The 23,277-nt window shown below is 40.4% G+C and overlaps 1 long non-coding RNA gene across 1 annotated transcript; it reads right to left on the reverse strand.

The window, feature by feature from the left end:
- Positions 1 to 210: 210 nt before the first annotated feature.
- LOC137153612 (uncharacterized) lies at positions 211 to 23,110 on the reverse strand. Its single transcript, XR_010919850.1, has 4 exons — positions 23,082 to 23,110; positions 22,392 to 22,519; positions 597 to 657; positions 211 to 391 (listed from the first exon to the last, which is right to left on the reverse strand). It is a non-coding gene; the product is annotated as an uncharacterized lncRNA (long non-coding RNA).
- Positions 23,111 to 23,277: the final 167 nt, after the last annotated feature.

A 23,277-nucleotide genomic window follows, 5' to 3' on the forward strand; every position in this document is an offset into this window, starting at 1 on the left:
ATCTATGCAATGTGTTCTCTCTTACTTGATTAACATATATATTAGGGCCTGCTTCTAAATTTTGTTTATGCTGGTTTTACATTGGTAAATCATTTTTTTTGCTCTGGTGTAATTAATCTTGAATTATACTGGTGAAAATAAAATCAGAATGTGGCCTGTTGATTTGGAAACTAACTCTTTTTCTAATTAATTGCCTATCACCGTTTTTTAGTTCTGTGTTTGTCCAGCATCTAGCATGACAGATTCTAGGTCCACGACTGGAACTCCTAGGAGCTGACGCAATACAAAAAAATAAATACTAATATCCTGTTTCTTTATTTGATCTTTAAAAAACTGTTAGATCCAGGAACAAATGTGCACAGCTAGAATGCTGACGAGCACAGCATAATACCTAGAAAGACAAATCTGATTTTAGAAGACTTAGGGTTCAGTTCTGATCTCATTGAAGATGACCACAGTTGTGCTCTTAGAAGAGGCATATCCTGTGACCTGTACTACCGTATGTTGTTTCTCAAGAGAGCAGAGAATCAGCTTTGGACTGTAAAGTGCCCAATTGTCCTCTCACACCATTTTTACACCAGTGTAATTCCACTTACCTGGCTGGCACAGATCCTGATTCAATGTGTAATGTGACAGTAGAATCAGACTCATAGAATTCTAAAAAAGACATGGAAAGATCCTCCATTGATATAATCACCATAGCTCCATTTACATCAAAGGTGCTAAGCAGATTTTTATCATCTGAGGATCTGGCCCATGGTCATACCAAAAAAAAAAACAAACCATTTCATTGGCATTATTACTCCCATGAAATTCAGAACACTTTGGATTTGTTCAGCAGAGTATTTCCCACTCATTAAAAAGTGGGTATTAATTTAGTGAGACTGGAAAAAAAAATATTGAACTGAAAGAACCCAGCTCGAGGGGGCAAATGTTGGACTCCTGCTTTTTAATCCCCAAAGTAAATTCAATCCTGACTGAGTGTTTCTGGGCACTACTAGAACACCAATAATAACTATAAAGGGCCAGATCCTTGGCTGGTCTAAATTAGTGCTGATTTACACCAGTTGGGGATCTGGCCCACACATCAAATAATCCCTGACAACTTTATATTTATAGTTGTTAGCCCTAGGATTTCCACTTATAATGGCATTATTTTCAATAGATATAGAGAAGGGTTGGGGACCTTGCATGTGGGTTATTTAGTCCTTTCTTCTACACTGATACAGGATGGCATGGGAATGCTTATTCTATGCTGTCCAGAGAGCTATTATATATACACTTTGTGACCTTCTTAATGACAGTTTCCTGTACTAACATTCTTCCACCTTCTTTAAAAAGGTGTCCATAGCACAAACTATCCTTTCTAATGTTACTCACACCCTCACCATGGAGAACAGGGAATAGAACAAATGTCTTCTTAATAATCACATCAAAACATCATTGCTCGGCGAGTTGAACTGAGACCAATAGATAATCTCTCTCTGACCTCCACAGTGAAAAATATTCTGCCCTTTGCACCACAAGCAATGAAATGTGACCTGAGAATGTGTCAGGAGAGATGGGGCTGTCAATGTGGGAGGCAGCGCCTCAGCAGCAGTAAAAGGAAGGATCAGCCTGTGGAATGTCATTCTGGAAGGAATGGTGTCAGTGGGATCAGGGGATCTCGACTCTTTACTATCACATTGGTCTTCTTTGGAGCAGAGGGTATCTGTGCCAGTAGTGGCCTTCTCAGCAAGTGCATGGGAGGATTGGAAAAGGACAGAGGAATCTCTCCAGAGGAATCTCTGGTGGGGCTCAGCTGGACTGGAAAAGATGTGTAAGGCATCCAGCTGAACACTGTGAACTGGGAGTTGTGTGGAGAGCCAAATTATCGATGTTCCCTCTGTTAGTATTTACATTTAGAAGCTGATTTCATTCCATGACAAAGGGCTAATTCCTCAGCTGAGGGGAATTGATTGTGGCTCTATTGGATTTCTTCAAAAGGTTTGAGAAACTAATCCTCGATTTCTTAATTCAAAACTGTCTGCTTCCCACTCTCTGCTCCTTTTTTTACTCTCTCGACATTTGGTTTTTTTTCCTGTTTCAATCACTCTGCTTCCATTTTCACCTTATTTTTTTGCTATAGATTTTTTTTTTTTTTTTTTTTTTTTTTTTACCACACTCCCTCGTTTATCAAAACCAAATCTGAACCCAATGATAAAGCTGGAGTTTATTGTCAAAATTTCAAACCCATTATAACCCTGGGTCAAAATGAGGTGACATGAGTTCATCCATTCCTGATAAAACAGTTTAACATTCAAGGCTATACAACTGTGCACAACAAATGTAACATTGCCTGAGCAGGAACAGAAATCCACACACACTAACACATTTGCTTCCCCCCCCACTTCCCCTACAAACATGCTGCTGGTTTTCAATAATTCTTCCCATTTCTCAGGATATTAAATTTGAGCACAAGAAAACTCAGACAGCATGTAATCTCACTGTGACATTATAGTGGACTTAATAAAAGTCCACAAAACTTCTCAGAGCCTGGGATTTTGTTAAGAGGCATGTGTTTATGTTTTGGATCAGAGAGAAACACAAACAGGGTGAGGTGGGGTGGGAAAGGGAAAGAGAGATCAGATGAAGAAACTGATTAGGGCAGGACCTTTTCGGAAAATCCATGTTCTTCTAAAGAAGGTGTGGCCAAAGTTTGGCTTTAGCCTGAATGTGACTCAGATTTCTATTGCACACCTTTAATATGGAGGCTCAGTTATACCAATGCCCCTGAGCAGAGGGTCTCCCTGGCTGGTGTACAGCTAGAAGGAGGGCTCTGCAATGGTTAGGGATTGCACTGGAGGCTGTTGAGGTGTGTTTGGTCTGTGGCGAGAGCACACTGCCTTCTGGCTCTCTTCTAGTTTCCAGGAGCCACAGGAACCATGGGAAGCAGTGTGAGAGTTAGAGTGGATGCTGAGGGGTAGGCAGGTGCCTGCATGGCTCCAGAATGCTGGGAGCACAAAGATGGCTTAAAACTATTTTAATACCCTCCCAACCACCTCAATCCCTAACTCAAACACAAGAATAGAGTAACTGAGAATTAGGCCCCGAGTCTCCAAAGAGTATAAATCTTAGCATGCAATGTTCCATCTTAATCTGAGTATCTACAGCTCATTGCATGCTGGAATTTATAGCATCTCTAGGCTGAACCCCCCGATTAAGAATGAGGGAGTCTACAGGCACCTGGCAAGGTGCCTCACTTTGGCAAAGATTGACACCACAGTAGATCTATCTATAGAGTTGTAAATAAAATAATAACCAAGAACTGCAGTTCTAATCCCAGCAGTGCTGCTGACTCACTGCACTATATATATCATCGCTCCCCAGGCTAACAATTCTAATCTCCTGACTAGTGCAGCAAACCACCCTACTCAATACCCCAAAAAGCTCAGGATGCTAGACCAGCAAGTAAAATGTCAATATACTGGTCAGCAAGAAGAAACAATCAAAAACAGGAAGCAGCTAGATGGCTACAGACCCCTGCATAGAACTATCACACTAGCCGACTAACTTACCACAGGGAAATGTGCAAACTAAGGCAGATGCTCACCCAATACAGAACCACCGATGATCACTCACTAGAGGTGGAAACATGCAAGTACAATCTCCATAGAGGAGCAACTGTGTACCCAACGTGCCAGCGGAGAAACTGAGACAGAGGTACACTTGCTACACAAATGTCCTAAGTAGGAAGAAAGGTAAGAACGTTATATCCTTAAATGATCAGGAATCATAAAAGACATCTTATCTGAAGGTTATGAGGGGAAGCTGTGTGACTCTGAGATAAAGGAGGGAAATGGTGTCATGCTATAGAGCAACAGTCCATTGGACCAGAACTGGACAGTCATGACAAATAGGCAGATCAAACTGCACAACACAGTGTGGGACCCCTATCTTGGATGGGTCATACCTGCTCTTGACAGATGCCTGAGGGGTTGTCCTTTTCTTAGACTTTAGCAACATGTGTACAGCTTGTCATATCAATCAAGACTCACGGAAGTTAACTGAATTGTGTGGTCTTGGGAACATTTTTGCCTTGTTTCTTTATCTGTTTAATGAGAATAGCTTTCATCACCAGGGAGATGCTTCCTGCCCTGATTTATGCCCCCCATATAATCTTGTTGATTACAATGGGGTAATGTGGGGCATTAGGGCAGAATTTGAACCAAGGGTATTGGGGAAATTATTGTTTTGAACAGCGCTTTGCAAATGTGACATCCCACAGAGGTGCTATGTATTATCATTCCTTGCTCATTTACAATAAATCAGCTTATTTTTCTATACAGTGAAACTGCAACCTATCACAAACAGGAACTTGTGTGCATGCACACACATGTATCCATCCATCCACCCTTGCAGAATGAAAATTCCTATTTGAAGACAAACACCGATTTGCTATATTTGATGGAAGAATTTGGCATGATGTGTATATTTCACCTCAGAATCACGACATCCTAAGGATTTAACAAGGAAATCTATTGACACATGCAAGCATGCAGGAGTTAAAAACCATGTTATGGGGACATTTAATGATTTTACAGGGCTGCTGGCAGGACTTGGAGTAATGGGAATCCCACTGGTGATTTGTATTTTTGAAACAGGAGGACCTGAGTTGCCTCACTGCCAAGAATTTGATTTCTGACAGCAGCTGTTTATTCCATCTTGGCACTGCACCCCAAGCAAGGCAAACCCAAGCCTCCTGCAGAGGCTGTAACAGGCGCTGCTTATTTTTATCACATCATGGAAATGGCCTCACTCTGTTTTGCTTTCTTTTTAATTTTTTTTATACTTGCCAATTCTCACACCTAGGAAATAAGACTTTCAACTCACTCTATGCTCAGCTTTTTCTTTTTAATTTGATTTCTCCCCTAGCAACTGCACTTGAGCAAAATTACTTCTCTGACAAAAACAACTCTTGTCTCAAAAAACTAGAAAACCTTGGCTCTGCTTGATATACACCCTAGTTAAAATAAACAATAACATTCATATTTTCCTTCAGGCTGCACCAGAGCACTGGTCAACCATTCAGTAACTGGCCCATATTTCTTCTTTCAATTTATGGCCTCGTCGATGGACAGTCACTAATGTAATGTGCTAAGGTTTTGTGAGGGATGGTGTGGGGTGTATAATGGCTTTCTAGTTACCTACACTGAACCTCTTCATTGCAGATACACAGTTCAGTGATCTGTTAAGCACTTTTAAGATGATGCAGTGTGTAAAAAAATACTACATACTTGTAAATGTCAAGAGGAGTTACTGGTATTTATAGAAAAGTAACCGTATTACTATTTCCAGTTCTGTGGAGCAAATATGCTGTATACTTTAGGGTTCAGCTCCCACAGCTCAGTGGTTTTCGTGTGGTTAAGATTTTTAAGGTCATAAATAGATTAAGATGACCCAGGCAATCTAGCATTGTCTCTGGTCCTTTTAAAATATTAACACTCTAGGAAAAGGCAAATGACTTTCAGGAGAAAATAAAAAGAAATAGGGATGTGTAGCTTTGTAATGTGAAACTTGGAAGCCTTGTTGTTATACTTTAGGTTGCATTTTACAAAGGGCCTAATATTGCTCTGATTCGCAGAATCTGGCTGGGTGCAAGGAGAATTTCTTTAGAGCATCTTGTGGTTTGTAACTCAAAATAACTTGCTGATTGAATTTGCTAAATTTAGGTTTGAGTCAAGATTTTTAAAAAATGACCATGTAGGCAACATCTGACAATAAACACACATTCTGCAAATCATGATTCCATAATTTAATGCACCATACAGAAGGCTTTGCATTTTAATTTATCCATTTCTTTTTAATTGACCAGATTAATTATTCCCACTTTGCCATTTGGCAGATATGTCACTGTTCTTTTTCACAGCATTAATGAACTAAGTTAGGTTTTCCCCCTGTAATTAAGAGTATGAGTTACAGAGATCACCTTTCTAAAATCAGTTTAGCAGGCAGTTAAATTCACTCTTTAGTAAAGAATATATATGACATCAGTTATTTCTCATTTCAAAAGGAATTTAGTTTCTATTGCATTTTCCTCATTGACAAAGCTCTCCCTCTTTTTAGGCTGGCAATAAACAGGGACACAACTGGACATTACAAACCAAATCCTGAATAGCACCCAATGTTTACAAATGCTCATTCCATTTCTACACCAAGCTTTTTTGTTACTGCCTTTCAGTTGATCCTGGTCTGCAAATTTAAAGGCAGCTCAGAGATTCAAGTTGATATAATTGCATATTTTAACCAATGTTTTAAATTCTCAAGGTCTTTCATGACCAGTTCATAAAGAAAGAATTTAGAGCACACTACTGTGTTGGCTTAGGAAGATACATTGCAATTGTCCCACTAGCTTTATTTATTTTGTTTTAGAGGAGACTGGAGGAACATTAAGACTTTTGTAACCATGTCAGATCCAGGATTTTAGAGAGCTTATCTCTCTCACCAACAGAAGTTGGTCCAATAAAAGATATTACCTCACCAACCTTGTCTCTCTAGTGCAATCAACCCAGTAGTTGAACTCTCTGGGGGTAGACTTGTTTGTGGGTCTATAACACTTACAAAAGCATGTTTGAATTCTTGACTTGTCCTCCACATCACTATATTTAAATGAGAGTTTTCATGCCTTCATGTACAATGCCAGTTGTTTTCCCAGAGAATGTGTGTGCGCCACCTGATCTATGCAAGCTCTCAACAGAGCTCTCTTTCTCTGGTTGCATTGATTGGAGATACAGAGACAGGGAGACAGTAATGGAATTGTTGGGGAGGAGGAGAAGGAAGAGGCTGGGGGGATTTGTACAGGAATGGAGCAAGACCAATAATACAAACAATTATCCATGGACATTCTTTTGCATTTTTTAATTAATTCACTTCAGCCAGGTTGAAAGCCCTTTTTGTGTTTGCTTTCAATTAATCTCTACATGATGAATTTTGCTGTAAAAAATGTTCATGGAAAACAAATTTCGGATTCACATGCATCGGTATTCATGGAATCCAGTGGAAACTGGATTTTAAATTCACACATGCAAGTGTTAACCCTGAACATGTTTGTGCACTCATCCAATCAGATAACTGAAACAATGCCTTTTGACTTATTTGACCATTCACAACTAAGCAATGCAACTCACATTTAAAGTGTTCAAGATCAAAAACCACAGGAAATGTATTTAAATAATGAAACAATAGGAGTAAGAAGGAATCTGCTCATGGGTATTCCAGAAGCTGAAAAAGAGGCGAAATGCATTGAAAAACAATGTCATGTTGAATTATTTGCCCTTCTCTAATGGGAGAGATTAAATACTAGAGTGCTTAGATAGGAGATGGCGGGCATAATAAAAAGGCCAAAGCTGATAGAGAAAAGACAAGGTAACAGAGATTTAAGGATTTATGAGGGTCAGGGGAGATTGAAGAGATCAAAATAACCAAATTGGGGGCCTCAAAATCCTAATGCTGGCCCTGAAAAATAGGGATCCTATTTAGTAAAATTACAGATTTCTTCCCCATGTCTTAATGTGCCATATGCATCTGAGGTATGGCTGTGAGGTACATTTCTAGGTTTGTCTCTGTAGGTCCCATTTTTCAAAAAGAAAGAATGGACAAAAGCTTTAATGTATAACAAGACATTTGGAATGGCTCTCAGTGCATCTGGGAGAGTGATCTTAATTCAACAGGACTGTGAATAAAAATACAGCAACTGGTATTTCTAATTCCATTTCTCAGTGGAAAGCTTCTAGTAACAGCTAATAACTAAGTCATTCTAATCAACTCAGTGACAAAACCTCTAAAGTATGTATTATTACATAGTTTCTGATTTTTTTTTTAATGGAACCTGCATGTTGCAATCTCCTACGCCACAGCTGTAAAATTTTATAGTGTGCTCTTTTGTCTACTGAGAGTTCAGGTGTTTAACCACTGCTTTTTATCCAAAAAAATCTGAAGCAACAATAATGCTATCCATGTGCTACAATAAAGGAATATTTCAATTTGGCTAGCAGTTATATTTTCTCTCACACACTCACACACACACACACACACACACACACACACACACACGTTTACCTTCGGCTCTGAGTAACAGTGGTGTAAATCTCAGTAACTTCACTGAAGTCAGTTGAGTCATCCCAATTTACACCAACATAACTGAGAACAGTGTTTGGCTCACTTTGTATATATGCAAGACTAAAAGGACAGCGTTCTGTTCTTGTTTAGCGTGTAGCAGGCAGAACAGTGTTGGTGAGGAAAAGCATACATGCCTTGATTGCGGCCAACAGTGGTGTTGCTACAGAATTCCATAATCATATGGTTCTTAAAAGGGGCTGGAAGTTTGGTACTTTGCCCATTGGCTGTAGGACTGAGGCATTTTACAGGATTTATGTGTAAGTGACTTTTCAACTCAACCTTAACCCACAGACAACTCTGGAGGGACAGTGGTGGAGACGAAGAGGGACAGCGTATGGGAATTTGAAGTAATTAAAACTACTGCATGCATTCCAAGTCAGAACAGCTTTGTCCACACACTGTCTTGTGTTATGCTGGAACCTGGGTCTTTGGAAAGGGCAGTAATAAAAGACAGCAGTTCAATGAAATAAGTTCTCCAGTCATAGAAATCTAATGAAACTAGGGAGCCCCCTAAATTCATTACCAGCCCTGACAGGCCTTAGTTTGCTGCAATGATAGAGATTCATTACAAATGACTGCAATTCAGTTTTCATATCTTACCTTATAAAAATGGTCCAGGGACCCTTCCAGTAAGTACAATCCCATTGGCCATAGGGAAATCATCACTTACAAAAGTTCTCTGCTTCCACTTCAATCTGGTTTTCCTTTTGGGCAGTAATAAAATGCAGCAGCAGCAACAGCATTAATGGAGCCGTTCTGTATTATTGTGGTGCCTGCTATTGCTGCTACAGTTAAAGGTCTAGCAGTATTTTCAATAAAATAACCTATTTTCAGGGGTTTATTACTTGGTTACAAAAATTCATTCTGGGCTGAAACTTGGCACTCAAGGGTTCTGCCTGGAGCAAATCCGGCAAATCATCATCATAAAAAAAAATTCAGTTTGGCAATTTTGAGATTAGAGTGGGAGAGTGAAGAGGAAGAAAACAGACAAGAACAAGCTGCAAAGTGCAGATCAATTTTGTAAGGCTCAGGATCAGTTTTCTTGGTTCAATCTATGCCAACGGTAAAAGCCAGCTGTGGAGCAGGACTTCCCCCAAAGCTGGGGAAATGTATATCTGTTGTAATTGTTTGGACCCATCTTACAGAAATGCAAGTTTCTACATGTAGCAGTTTCATGGAGGTGAGGTGGGGTGGCTAATTACCCTAATTCAAAATGACTCTTTTAAACAAAAACATTCTGGTAATTTCAACACAGGGACAGCCTGTGCCCTCTTGCTACTATGGATATTTTAGAATTTTATTTCAGATTATTGGTATATTTGTTAAGCACTAACCGTGTGCAAGATGAAGGCAGTCCCTGTGCCAGAGAATTTACAGTCAAATAGACATAACGCAGAGAAAACAAACAATGAGAGTCCTGTAGCACCTTAAAGACTAACAAATTTCTGCGGGCATAAGCGTTCGTGGGCTGCAACCCACTTTGTCAGATGCATGAAATGGAAATCACAGATAGGAGGTATATATATACATCCAAGGGTAAGAAACAACAATGGGGAGGGCAAGTGCTAACAAAGTCAATTCAGTTAGAGAAGACATAGAAGCCCTGGGAAACCCAGAGGAAAGACTGCATTTGCGTTTTATAATACCCCTCTCCCCCCCTTCTTGTGGGCATCACCAAAGAAGTTAACATTTCAGAGGGGTTTGAATACAGTGGCTTGGCAAACTGGCCTACCTCTGGATATTGGAAAATAGGGCTCTATGTTGCAGAACTCCCCCTTACCTCCGCCCCACCATGCACACACATACTCCATAATGACTTTCACAGTCTGTTAGACCCTCCTACCCTCTTCCGACACCAATGTAGTTAGTGTTTCTACCCCACTCTCCTACGCCACTCTCAGCACAGCACACATGCAAGTACATATACACATATATATGTACACACACACACACACACACACACACACACACACACACACCCCCACCCCCCTTTCTGGGGTTTGCTGTTACTGTTAACTTGGACAACAACCCTTACCCAAAGTTTTCCCTGAACTTTCAAAGGAAGCTTTGTTCCTTCTCCCTGGATTTAGCTCCTTTGCTTAAATGGTGTTTTTCATTTGCAGATTTAATTGCACTTTACAAGTGTACTTTTAAGATGATTTAAATTACACTGGTGCAGACTCCTGGGAGGACAGTCTTATTTTGATTTAGGAATGGCATATATTTAAATTTAAACACATTCCTAATTGGTTTAAGCAAAATCAAAATAGGCCTGGTTTAAACCAGAATAAGAGGGTCCACAGAAGGGCTTGACCAGTGTAACTAAACCAATTCAAATTCATACCTTAGTTAAATCAGCGCAACTTTTCATATAGATAAGGCATGAGCCAAAAACTGAGCTAGTAATAAAACCTTGGCTGCAGGAAGGGACAGGAGTTCTTCAGTTCCTCACTCCTAGTAGGAAAAAAACCCCCAAAACTGTGTGGGCTGCCCTGTAATGTCATATCAACAGGCAGAAAGTGAGGATGAGTGAATTGCCTGTTAAAGAATAATAAATCAGTCTAAGATTTAACAAGAAAACATTGACCTGTACTCTGGTTTCAGGTTTTCACAGAAAAACAAATGTTTAGCCACAAGATTAATGAAAGAGAGAATTTAGAAAGTAAATGCAAGCTCTCTCTGAACTCTAAACACCTACACTTTATCAATTAAAAGGACTGAAAAATAAAGTTGGGGGGGGGAGACAGGGAGACAGTAGAAGGAATTCAAACCACAAAGTGCTTGTGCTTTCCGGATTCTTCTGCTTCCAGTCACTTCTGTCCTCAAATCTACAGAGCTCTTATACCTTTGTTAGTGAGAGCTGTCCTCAAAGCTGACAGAGTTAAAATTAATATAAAATTAAGCTCCATGGTGTACCCCAGATAGTGTTTGTGTCACCATGGAAACAAGTCATCTCAGGGTTCTCTCCATTGCCTAGTCCAGGGCTAGGATTCGCAGCTGAACAAGTGTTACACTTTTTTTTTACACCCTCTGAAGCTTTTGCAGGATTCCCTGTCAAAAACTCTTCTGGTTTATCCCATTTGGTCAAAACCCACTTGTTTAAAGAGCCCTGGACGAGGCTTTCAGAATAAACCACTGATTCTTAAGCCGCTTAATTTGTCAGACAACAACACGTTTTAACTCCACTTCCAGTGTCAAGGTTTAAATAGTAAGTCTTGCCATCATTCTATTCTATTTTATTGTTTAAGTTAGATGAAGAAACTGATCTTTTTCCTACTGAAATCAATGGCAAAACTCCCATTTACGTAAATGAGGCAAGGCTGGATCTGAAACTGGGTTCAGTCTCACAAGATGAAAAACAAGAGGTATGTTGAGCTCCTTCAACTTCTGCAGAAGTCAATGGAACCTGAGAACACCATGCAGGACTGGGATCTTCAAATGGAGTACCCTTGGGCTGATGGTTGGATGGTAGTTTAATAGCACTGCAGTGCATTGATTGATGTACAGAGAATCTGTGTTAGTTACATTTCCTCCTTAAATGGCCACTATTTGGAATAGCTACTTTCAGAGCACACAAAAAGGAGGGCTTACACTCCAGGTAGCCCAAAACAATTCAGTAAAGAGGTGGTCCAGGAAAAAAACAGTTGATACACTGACGGCGGCAAATTCACTGCCGTCAGATTGACTTCTCTGAATCGACTGAGCGGTCAGTGAAGACCTGCTCAGTCGATCCAGAAATCGACGTATTAAGACCACCTTCTCAAGTGCATCAACGGGAACGCAGTTCTTGTCAGCGCAGTGCAGTGAAGACGGCGCGCAGAAGAGAAGCAGAGAAGTCGACGGGAGTTACGCACTTTTTTGCGTAGCTTGCGTAACTCCGGTCGACTGCCACCGAATCTCGGAGGTAAGTGTAGACAAGCCCTAAGTAATAGTGACCATATTATAATAAAGCTCAACATCCTTGGGAAGGAGAGAATACCAAAAACTAGCACCGTGACATTAAAGTATTGGGAGGATAATTTTTTTTAAAAAGTGGAAACCAGTAAAAACAGTCTTTAAATTCAAAAGTGATGAAATTAAAATCTTTAGACTCATCATGGAAACTATTTAAGCAACTTCAATGTTGTCAAAGAAGACACATATAACCCTAACCAAAAAAGGAGGCAGGAAGGCCAGAGGGAAGCCAATATGGTTAAATAGCAAGATGCTATTCAAGCCAAACAGACATTCTTCAAAAAAATGAAAATCCAGACCAACGGAAGCCAATAGTGTATTTTCTTTCTCTATAGCAAATAAAGTGTCAGCTGATGCAAGTTAGGAAGGCTGAGTGGGATTCTGAAAAGTCATTAATGAAAGACATAAAAAACAAGTGAACAATTCTTTAAGAATATCAGAAGTAGGAAGTCTGTGAGGGAATTGGTAACTAACCTGATTTGCCAGAGAGTGACAAGAGCAAATAAAAATACAATAAGGGCATAGCAGAGGAGCAACATGATTTCTTTCCTCAGAGAGGGTTTAGGGGATACCTGCCCCACCTCTACTCTTTTCAGGCATTAATGTTGAGAGGCAGACCGTGATAGAGATATCAGAAAAGTATGTAATGAGACAAAGTGAAAAATTAAACAGGAGGGGACAATTCCCTCTAAGGGGGGGCATATTATTTATAAAGCTTGTCTAACAGACACGCAGAGCCAAATTCACCTCTACTGCCCCCAAAATGAATACATTTGGTGCTTGAACTAGAAGGGTCCCAGTGATGGCTTGGAGGTGAGATGATTCACAAGAACAGACTCACAGCAGCACTAGGTACCCAGGCAAAAACAAGAATAATATCCATCAAATGTTGATCCATCCATGCCCTAAAGTACACAGATCTCTTCTCCTGTCCTGTGCACCAGGGCTTCAGCAGGCAGCTCTTTGCACCTCTTAAAATATGACCAGAATAGTTTAAATGTTGTATCCCATCACCAATCACTACGCTTATTGCCAACTCAAAAAGAAATAAGCATAAGATCTCAGTTTTCAGAGCAGGTTACTAGACATCTTACATTATAGTTCCATTTAATTGTCTACATACATCTGGCAATATTTAGTTAATCTATGAATTCTACCATGGTGAATTCAGCCACCAAGTTGACTGCATTGTATAAGTCTTAATGTGTCTCATGTTTCCTTTTAATGGTCCAGAAATAAAATGATCAATTATATTAAGAAAAGCAATATGAATTCATAGATTAACTAAATATTGCCAGACACATGCAAACAGACATGCTTTATATCCACTGTCACACTGATTTAAAACAAGATGAAATGAGTAAAAGGTGAAACAGACACAGAACATTTGGTCTGTGTGTTCGGAGCAAATAAGAGTTTCTGCATAATAACTCAAGTTCCTCATATTTGCAGAGTTTGGAATGAGCTGTGGTGGCCACAAGGTGCGATTCAATTTGTTTTTAAATTCAGTTTTGCTATACTGTAAATGCAGGCTTTATAAAATCAAAAGAGTGAGTGAGTAGGTGGACATGGGGGTGGAATATTCCCTAGGGAGCTGTAAATGCAGAGATTGGGTCCAAAAAGCTTTACAGGAGAAATCCATCTAAATAGAGACACCGCATGAAACTGCATGTAATATTTAAGAGACAGCTCTGTGATCTAACTGTATAAACCTTAAAGCTAGAACAGAAGACAAAGATCCAGACCCTCTCATCTCTATTGGTAAAATTGTACAGTCTGATTCACATATGTTCATCTTTGAAAAGGGATTTAAGAGAGGTCAGCTGTGGAATGCATGCTCAGCTGAGGCATTTTGTGATTCCTTCCACATTATCAAATATGCTGAACTCGTGGTCCACATGCCTGCCACATTTCAGATGGCGGTGTACAGAAAGGGTTAGGTTAGGCCAAAAATGGGTGTTCATAGCTTGTGTCATGTGTTAAATGTATGTTATCCAAAAATCACTTAACTGAAGTCCATTTCAGAAAGGCAAATTTATTCCATTCATTAGAATAAGTTATCCTTTGCATCTTTCTGCGATGAGAACTGACTGGTCACAAGTATTTATAGGAACAGATCATCAAATGTAAATACCCCAATGAAAAACCCTGCAACTAAAATCCTCATTTGTATCTTGGTGGAATTAAAGAAATCAAAGGCCAAATTCTCTGCTAACATAAATTGATAAATCTGTTGAAATCAGTAGAGCTGTGCCCATTTATACCAGCAGAGTATTTGGCCCCAATACTTGTATCGCTTATATGCCAGTTACATTATGTGCATGCTATCATCTTTAGTATGAGAAATTTCACCATTGTGTCTTTGGTTTCCCCATATTTTTTTCACCAAAAGGAAATTTTAAACAAAATCATTACTAACAAACATCAATTTTTAAAGCTAGTGCTATTGGAATTTAATAATTTCTTAGTAGTGTGGAAACTGTTTTCTGATTATAATATGCATTCACCAGTGTATACAGAATGGGCCAAATTCTGTCCTCACTTAAAACCATATAGTCCCATTCAAGTCAAGAGAGGCCAGAATTTAGTGTGTGTGTGTATAGCAAAGCAAACAAGAATGAAATACCCTTATTCTGAGACAGCTTTAAATTTTCTGTGCTAATGTGGTGAAATAAGAACAGTAACTCTACATTAATGGAAAAGGATTCTCCAAAGGCACAACCCAGCAGGAAAATATTAAAATGTTAGCTTGGAATAAAGCAGCATTCAGATGTACTTTAGAAATTCTTTGAGAATGTGAAATTTGTTATAAAATAGAGCCTTATTCCCCCCATTGCAGGATACCAGTAAACCAAATCAATGTGATTACCGGTATCTTGCAGCAGAAAGACAGGCTCCTTAAACTTTTTTGTTGCTACAAACTCAAGGTTTTGTGGTTTATTTTGACTGGCCAATGCCTAGTTACCTCTAAGATTTTCTGGAAGCTATGTGTACTGAACGACTTTGAAGTGCAATGGAGATCGTTTTAAGGGATCACCAAGCACACAAGAAAATACACAAGACAAAAGAGGAGGTTTGCTCACTTAAATCTTGGGGGAGAGAATTAAAACTTCGGGGTTGGTCTTGAAACACGTATTCATGCAAAACGCCCATTGCCATCAGTGGGAATTTTGGCTGGTGAGGAGTAAGAGTGGACTATAGGATACGAGTGCTAAATCCGTCATTTTCACACACTGACCAGACTATGAGCAAACTAGTATTTGCCATCCTCTGTGACAAGAGGTGTTAGCTGATGTGATGTAATGAGATATGTAATTAGGGTGCATATAGGTTCTTGTGACACACCTGACTCTACTATTGTGAAGTCTCTCTCCTTTTCAAGTAGTAGCGCAAGCTCTCACCCAACTAGGTGAGGGATCAAGAATGACAGAATTCTGAGTGGCTAGGTCTCTGGATGAAGTAGTTCTGGCTAAGATAAGTAAAAACGAGAGTTCTGTAGCGCTTTAAAGACTAACAAATTTAATTTCAGCAGGCATAAGCTTTTGTGAGCTTCAGCTACCAACTGAGGAAGTGAGCTGAAGCTCACAAAAGCTTATGCCTGCTGAAATTAAATTTGTTAGTCTTTAAAGTGCTACAGAACTCTCGTTGTTTTTGCTGTATACAGACTAACACGGCTACCCCTCTGGAACCCTAAGAAAATGCAATTCTGTATATTTGGATCAGTTTCTGTTCCTCTTGGAATATATTACTAAATACTTTGAAATTAAGTAGCATCTTTTCTCCAAGGCTTTTGGCATGGTTCACAAACATGAATCAATCTTGGGAAGCAGGGGAGCATTATCAAGTCCATTTTATGGAAGGATATAATTTGCTCCTCTAAAATATGAATATCTGCAAGATGCAGAATGAATTAAATGCACAGGGTTTATTTGTAGGATATGCTAGACATCAGCCCACACATACATTCTGGGTCTGCACAGCCCAAACTGTTCAATATGGGAAGGTCATATATAGATCCAGATGTGTAACTGAATTTCACAGTTGTCACCATCTTTATTCTAATCCTGTACCCAGCATGTAATTTAGCAGTTAACTCCGTGCAACCTACTGTCTTAAGCAGCAGTGTTTGCAGAGGTGACACTAGCTCCTTTGAGAAATCATTCAAGCTCTGATTGCATGAAGTGTATCTGGATTAATAGCACATTTTCTCATTAAGTATCTCAGAAAAGCCTTTCAGCTCTTTTTAAAGTATCACATATACACTGCAAAACTTAATGGAAAAGAATCAGATGAGTGTGATCTTGCAAGCCTATGAATGCAGAGCATTGCCCAGGCACTCAGAGAGAAATCGGAGGCAGCAGCATCTGTAAAATATGCACATATAGCTAGAAAATTCCTGAGATAGCCTGAAGGCATGTCTGACACTTTAACACATTGCCATTATTGGCACATCTGCATCTCAAGGGATCCAACCAACTCATGCTGATAAGTGAGAGCTCAGTTATAAAGTGTGTGCAAAGATGCTCAAGAAAGAACCCAGTCATTGTAGAGCAGGTGACCAGTATTACAAGCTGCTAATGGAAGACAGTGATTCAAAGAGTACCAAAAGATTGGTGGAAAATTTACATAATTGACAGGTCTCTCCAGATCATAATGCACTATCCCTGCCATTCCCAGTTCAAGATATAAAAATGACATTTCCAGTCCATCTAGCTCATTCTGATGTTTTTGAGCACGGCATTCTCCATAGGAGCTGCTCTTATTCTAGACAGCTGCACTTCAGAGCGATTCCAGGCACAGTGTTAATGATGAGCCCTTGTTGATTTGTTAACTAATGCTATGGTGTCATCAGCAAATCTAGTTATGCAAAACCTTCTGGACTGGAACCTGCCAAATCACTACAGTCACATTTCAGATGCACATGATGCATTTATACCACTCATGAGACATGCTCTCCACTCCATTAACAATAACAACATTTGTAGTTATACTAAAGTAGGGGTAATCAAATCTCATGCTTCATGGTGTAAAATTATCAGGAAGGAATTATTACCCCTCACATGCAGTGTTGCAAAATATGTTCATTCATTTTGAAGCAGCACATAATGTTCCTGACAGAGGCAGATTATTTGGTTTGAAAGATTAGTGGTCTACTTCATTATAGCAAATTTTATACTCCAAACCTACAAATCAGTTAACCCAGGATACCAAAATATAATCCATCTTGTCTGGGAAATACCTGGCTCCAAACCTCAGGGAAATGGGGGAATCCAAATCTGGATCCAGATCCAATTTCTATATCTGTATCTACTTTTAGAATGGGCTGAATCAAACCCCCATTCCTAATACTCCCTAGGTTTGAGAGTTTTGACGTCTGGGTTGAGTTTTGCTATTTGGGCTCATCTGAAACACCATTACATTGATTTTCTATAATCCTTTAATACTTTCCATGACTGGGGGGAAAAAAGAAGCGGAGAAACAGCTGCCTTTGGGCAATTTGAATGTGTATTGCTGAGTTCATTTTCTTTTGTCCATTGCTGCTGTGAAATGAATGCTGCAGAATGACCACTCATGAAACAGACTAACACTATGTTAATCTGGAGCTGTGGAGGCAGCAGATTGCTGACCCAACGGCAGATTGTACACCTCACCTAACCCTTGTTTATTAATGATGGGTTTTTTATTTATACAAGAGGAATCAATGGAATCTTTCCCAGTTGATGGAGACAGAAATTGTAGAGTTTTCATTATTGTTGTCTCCATAATGTAGATGCTAGTTTTTGGCTCCATTCCTGGATTAATGCTACACAGAGGTTGGCATTTTAAATGACTTGAGAAATATTATTGGTATGACAGAATCAGTGTGTGTTGTACGATGTCTCCCAGTAGACTGGCATTTTTGCAAAACTGCAGCCGCAGGCCTGGAGCCTGAGAAATTACCAGATGACAGTGTCAGATTTATAAAAATTAAAATATATTGCTAGTTCTTGAAAATGCTATCAGAGATGGATTTTAAATCATCCTAGCTCTCCTTGCCTAAGTTGGCTGCTATTTCAAATCACCTTGGCACCAAAACCCTGGCCTGGCTGATGCTTCAAATTACCCTGGCATCAATTGCCTGGAAATGGTACTTTTAAATAAATGACCTCAGCACCAATAGTGGCATAAAATTGGACAATAAAATGCTTTCTTTTCAAGAAACAACTCAGCCTCACGCTCTCAGTTTTACAATCTTTTCCTTTCCCCTTTTCTCCCCTCTTTCTCACCTCAGTGCCTTTAAGGCTCAGCTCAGAATTCTGTTCATGACTTAATTTCTCCCTCCCACTTTGTAAGTCCCATGTTGTAGCCCAGGTGAGGAAGGCTGGCGAAGACTCCACAGAATCCATCATCATCACTCCTTACTCAGCTGGAATGATAGTTGACAAGCAACCTGATGTCCTCCTTCTTCTCATGAAGCAAGACTCTCAGACTGGGAAATGAACCCAGATGTCCTATATGCCAGCACAGAACAGTTCTAAAAGGATCACCAGGCTAGTGTCATGATATCTTCAGAGAGCATCTTGTAAAAAACACCCAGTCATAGGCTCATAGAAGATGGACGAGACCTGTGTCCTTATTCTCAGAAGTACTGAGTACCCTAGCACCACGAGTTCTACCACCCAGCAACCAGCACTTCACTGGTCCCAGTAATCCAACCAGTCCCACCCCAATTCCCAGCACCTCTTTACCATCCTCATCTTTCCACAGCACTGAAAAATCCTCCCTTGGTTTCTTCCTGTTACCAATATGATGGATTATGCCTGAAACCAGCATTCTTCATCTTTCCTCCTCTAATGAGGCCCTGTTAGTAGTTTTCATGCTGTGGATCCAGGATGCCTGGACTAAGTCAGCTTTAGACCATGTAGATGCAGCATTTCATCATGTTTGTACTATGTGAGTTCTGTATGGAAGTTGCAGCGGGAGCTGCAGTGGTGCAGCTGGAGCCCAGAACCATGCTGTCTTCCAAAGGGATAAACCTTCCAGCATCTATTACTCCAGCCCAGAGACCATTTTTCTGGTCTCCCAAAGAAATTGCTGGTGTGTGGAGGTAAAAAATGACTGCAGCTTCAGTTGACCATTGTTCAACTCCTTAGAGAACAAAGTAGAAGAGAACTGAAGAAAAGTCCTCTATCTAGCCCTACTGAACAACAAAGGGCACTTTGATTTGTGACTTAAAGGAGTCTGACCCACAAACTGATACAGCTGGATTATTTGTTTGTGCTGGTGCTTCACTGTAATGCAAAACTTGAGCCCCTGGCACACATAATATATATATTAAACTATAATAAATATAATAAACTATATTCAGGCATAATTATTTCCATATTTCTTGCTTCTCCTGGAAAGAAAATGGAGAATGGCATACCAGCTCCTTTGGCTCTCCTTCAAGCCCTGGTCTATACCCTTTAAACTACTAGATGGGGGAAAAGTTTTTAACTATGGGCCAGTTCCTCAGCTGGTGTGAATCCGTGTAACTCATTTCAACTTCATTGAAACACATGGAACTATGGCTGATTTACACCAGCTAAGACTCTAGTTCTTTCAGTCTATATCAGAAGATCTATTTTCCACCTAGCATTTTGGATCAACTTGGAAGACTAGAAAATGCTTAGCTTTAAAAGGACAAAGGAAAATATCAAGAAGCAACTGAGTTCTCAGGAAGGCAAAGAAGCACAATGTAATGGCTGCATGTTCAATTAGCAGACAGAGTCTGATGTCAGGAATGCTCAAAGCTGACATAATTCATTAGCCAACACATTCCAATAAAGTCAACGTGATCCACTACTGACACAAACCGATAGCGGGCTGGAGGCAGTCACTTTCAGTTTATGAACGCTGTAAACCATTGGCGTTATGATCGCTACAATCTGTGGTGCATTTTAAACAAAGAAATATGATGAGCAGGATTCCTGAGCCTTGGCATCCTATGAGGACCCAGTTATGTCAGAAAGTTCCTGGGCTTCTGGGGGGCTGGCTGGTTCTATTTTATGGCAGGATCTGTTTAATAGGTTGCAGATTTAGCAGTCCTCCCAAATATTTTTGTCCTTAATCTAAGAATGCCTGCTACTAAAAGCTTTTAGTTACCTCTGTATTTCTGCAGAGTAGGTAGCTGAACCCTGAATCTTTAGAGGTCTGCCAGCAAAAACCCCACCATCACCAAAAAGCCAACATTTTCTCCTCCTCACTTTTATTATCTCATCTCAGAAGAGCCAAATCTACAAATTGAAACTGTAGCTGATATTTAAGTTGCAAGTTTAGCCTGAAAGATAAATATTAACTGTCAAGGGATAAAAGGCTCTTAGCTTTTAATTCCAGTTTTGTAATACAAGAATAAAGGCACTGAAAATGCTGAGTTTTTTTAAAATTATTTCCTGTTAATTTTAATCAAATCTATAAGTACTTGCAAATATTCCTTGATCCATCTATATATAAAATCAACTTCTTCTATCCGAAAACACTCACTTCTGACTTGGATGCAAAGAATCATAGAATATTAGAGTTGGAAGGGACCTCAGGAGGTCATCTAGTCCAACCCCCTGCTCAAAGCAGGACTAACCTCAGCTATATCATCCCAACCAGGGCTTTGTCAAGCCTCACCTTAAAAACCTCTAAGGATGGAGATTCCACCACCTCCCTAGGTAACCCATTCCAGTGCTTCACCACCCTCCTAGTAAAAAACTTTTTCCTAATGTCCAACCTAGACTTCCCGCCCTGCAACTTGAGACCATTGCTCCTTGTTCGGTCATCTGCCACCACCGAGAACAGCCTAGCCCCATCCTCCCTGGAACCCCCTTTCAGGTAGTTAAAGGCCGCTATCAAATCCCCCCTCACTCTTCTCTTTTGCAGACTAAATCATCAGTGTTTCCCAGCCCAAACTGAAGATGAACTGCTTAGCAATTTACAGTAGATAGTGCTTTTCAACCAAATACTTTTACTGGGTAGATGCAGTAAATATTACTCTCCCATTTTACAGATGGGGTAACTGAAGCAGAGTGAGGTTAAAGAGCTGAGATACTACAGTGACAAAGACTTCATAAGCATGTAAACAAACAGGAGCTAGGAAAAGGCCCACATTTTCAGATTTGGGTGCCTTATGTTAGACATCTAAAACAGCCATCTGCTTTTCAGCCATGGTGAGTGCTTGCATCTTCCATTGTCCTTCATGGAAACTGTGCCTATGAAAATCTAACCACTTATTTAAGCTGCATACATATACATTTAGGTGTCTAACTTCAGTCACTCAAGTGACTTGCCCTAGCTATTGCTCGGTCCACTAGACTGCAGCAGCATTACTGCCTGCTATGGGCTGTTGCTATACAGCAGTATTCTCTCTATATTGCAAGACTTACCTACACTTTAAAAACTGCAACACCATCCAGTCAATCCCCACATACAGGCCAGAGTCAGTCATTAAAGTGTTTACACAAAAATACCAATAGTTAAAGGAGTGAAAAATATAACATGTTGTTCCACATATAAAAGCATAATTCTGTAAGACTTACAAGGTATCTGGCCAGGACAGGAGACAAAAATGTATATCTTCTGTTGGAGGCTACCCCCTCCATTTTAAATTTTGAATTCTCCCTATATTTCACCCCAGTATGCTCTCAGCCAATTCCCAGGGAGTGAATTAAGCACAATCTCCATTTGAGTTTTGTCTGTTTGGTTATGAAATGGACAAAACTGGATAGATTCTCTTCCTCACATGCCACTGCTCCTCCTCAACAGATTTTCTCCTGCTTGAAGCCTTTAGCGTTCATGTAGTTAGCAGTCTATCTAATTGCTACTTAGTTCAGGCCAGGGCAGTGTTGCCAACTCATGATTTTATTGTGAGTCTCATGATGATATCCGATGTTTTTCTTCAAGTCCTACCACCCGGAATAATGTGATTACATGAAAATTTTCAGCTTTTCATTGTTGTTTGTTTTTTTTAAGTAAATGGCTATCCCACATGGTTGCAGAAAAAAGCTTGAAAACCTCAGTGATATATCATCTTAAAAAAGTCATGATTTTGAGGGACCTAACTCATAATGCTTGAATTCTTGGCACTGGCAAGACTGCAGACCTGAAAGTAGCACCACAGGCTGTGGCACTTAGCCTAGGCGCTAGAGAGTCAGGGTGAAGTATCAGGTCTCAGCCTGCATACAGCAACCTAACTAAAGTGATATCCCTGTGTTTTCTGTATGGCGCACGTACACCACTCTCCACTCCCAGAAGATAACTACCAATAAAATACCTACCTGGAATCTGAGGGGGAAACAGGAATGCCAGTCACCACATCACTCCCCCACAGCCAAACACAAGTGCAGTGGCCACCTCCTAATGGTTCTGGGGTTGACAGTCAGAAAATATGAAGAGCCAGCTTCCCCTGAAAAAACAAAACAACAACAACAACAACAACCCGAACAGATGTGGGAGTAGAAGGCTAGATGTCTTCCGTCCTCAGAAGACAGTTAAAGGGAAGGAGGGAAAGATCAGAGCTTTTCAGAGGGAGTGGGGGCCAAGAGGGTCCTGGCTTGGACAGCCCAGCTGGAAACCAGATGGAACTTTCCCAGTTTTAGGTCTAGTCTAAAACTTTCTGACATTTGCTAAAACGTTATGGAAGGTCAGGGAATGATGGGTTAATGACTAAAACTGAAGCCTCACATCTCCAGTTACTTGACTGCCCCCCTCACATATAGACTTTAGCCATTGTGGCAGCTCCCCTCTAGTGGGTCCCACGCTTGTTCTGTCTCTAGTGGGCCAGGGCATGTCCAGTCACACCATCTTCCCTAAGGAGGGGGGTAGGGACCCAGGCCCACCCACTCCTCCGGGTCCCAGCCCAGGGGCCCTATGAGAGGCAGCTATGTGCTGCTGGCACTGTGTTTCCAGCTGCACTGTCTTCCCCTGGGCTAATTCTCCCCCTCCTTCTGGCTCCTTGAGCCGGCTACCTTTGTTTGTCCACAGGCCTCTGCGCTGCGCTCTGCTCTGCTCCTCCACTTTAAACCAGCACAGCACTCCTACTCCTCCTGCTTGTGCCCTGTCTGTTTGGGGCGGAGGGTTTTTATGGAGCACCTGGCTGGTCCCTAATTGCCCCCAGCTGCTCCTAATTGCCCCCTAACGACCCTCAGCTAGACTGCAGGGAAC

This window comes from Emydura macquarii, unplaced genomic scaffold (genome assembly GCF_026122565.2).
Source record: "Emydura macquarii macquarii isolate MOO-44397 ecotype Brisbane River unplaced genomic scaffold, CSIRO-AGI_Emac_v2 contig_1253, whole genome shotgun sequence".
NCBI classification, from domain to species: Eukaryota; Metazoa; Chordata; order Testudines; family Chelidae; genus Emydura; species Emydura macquarii.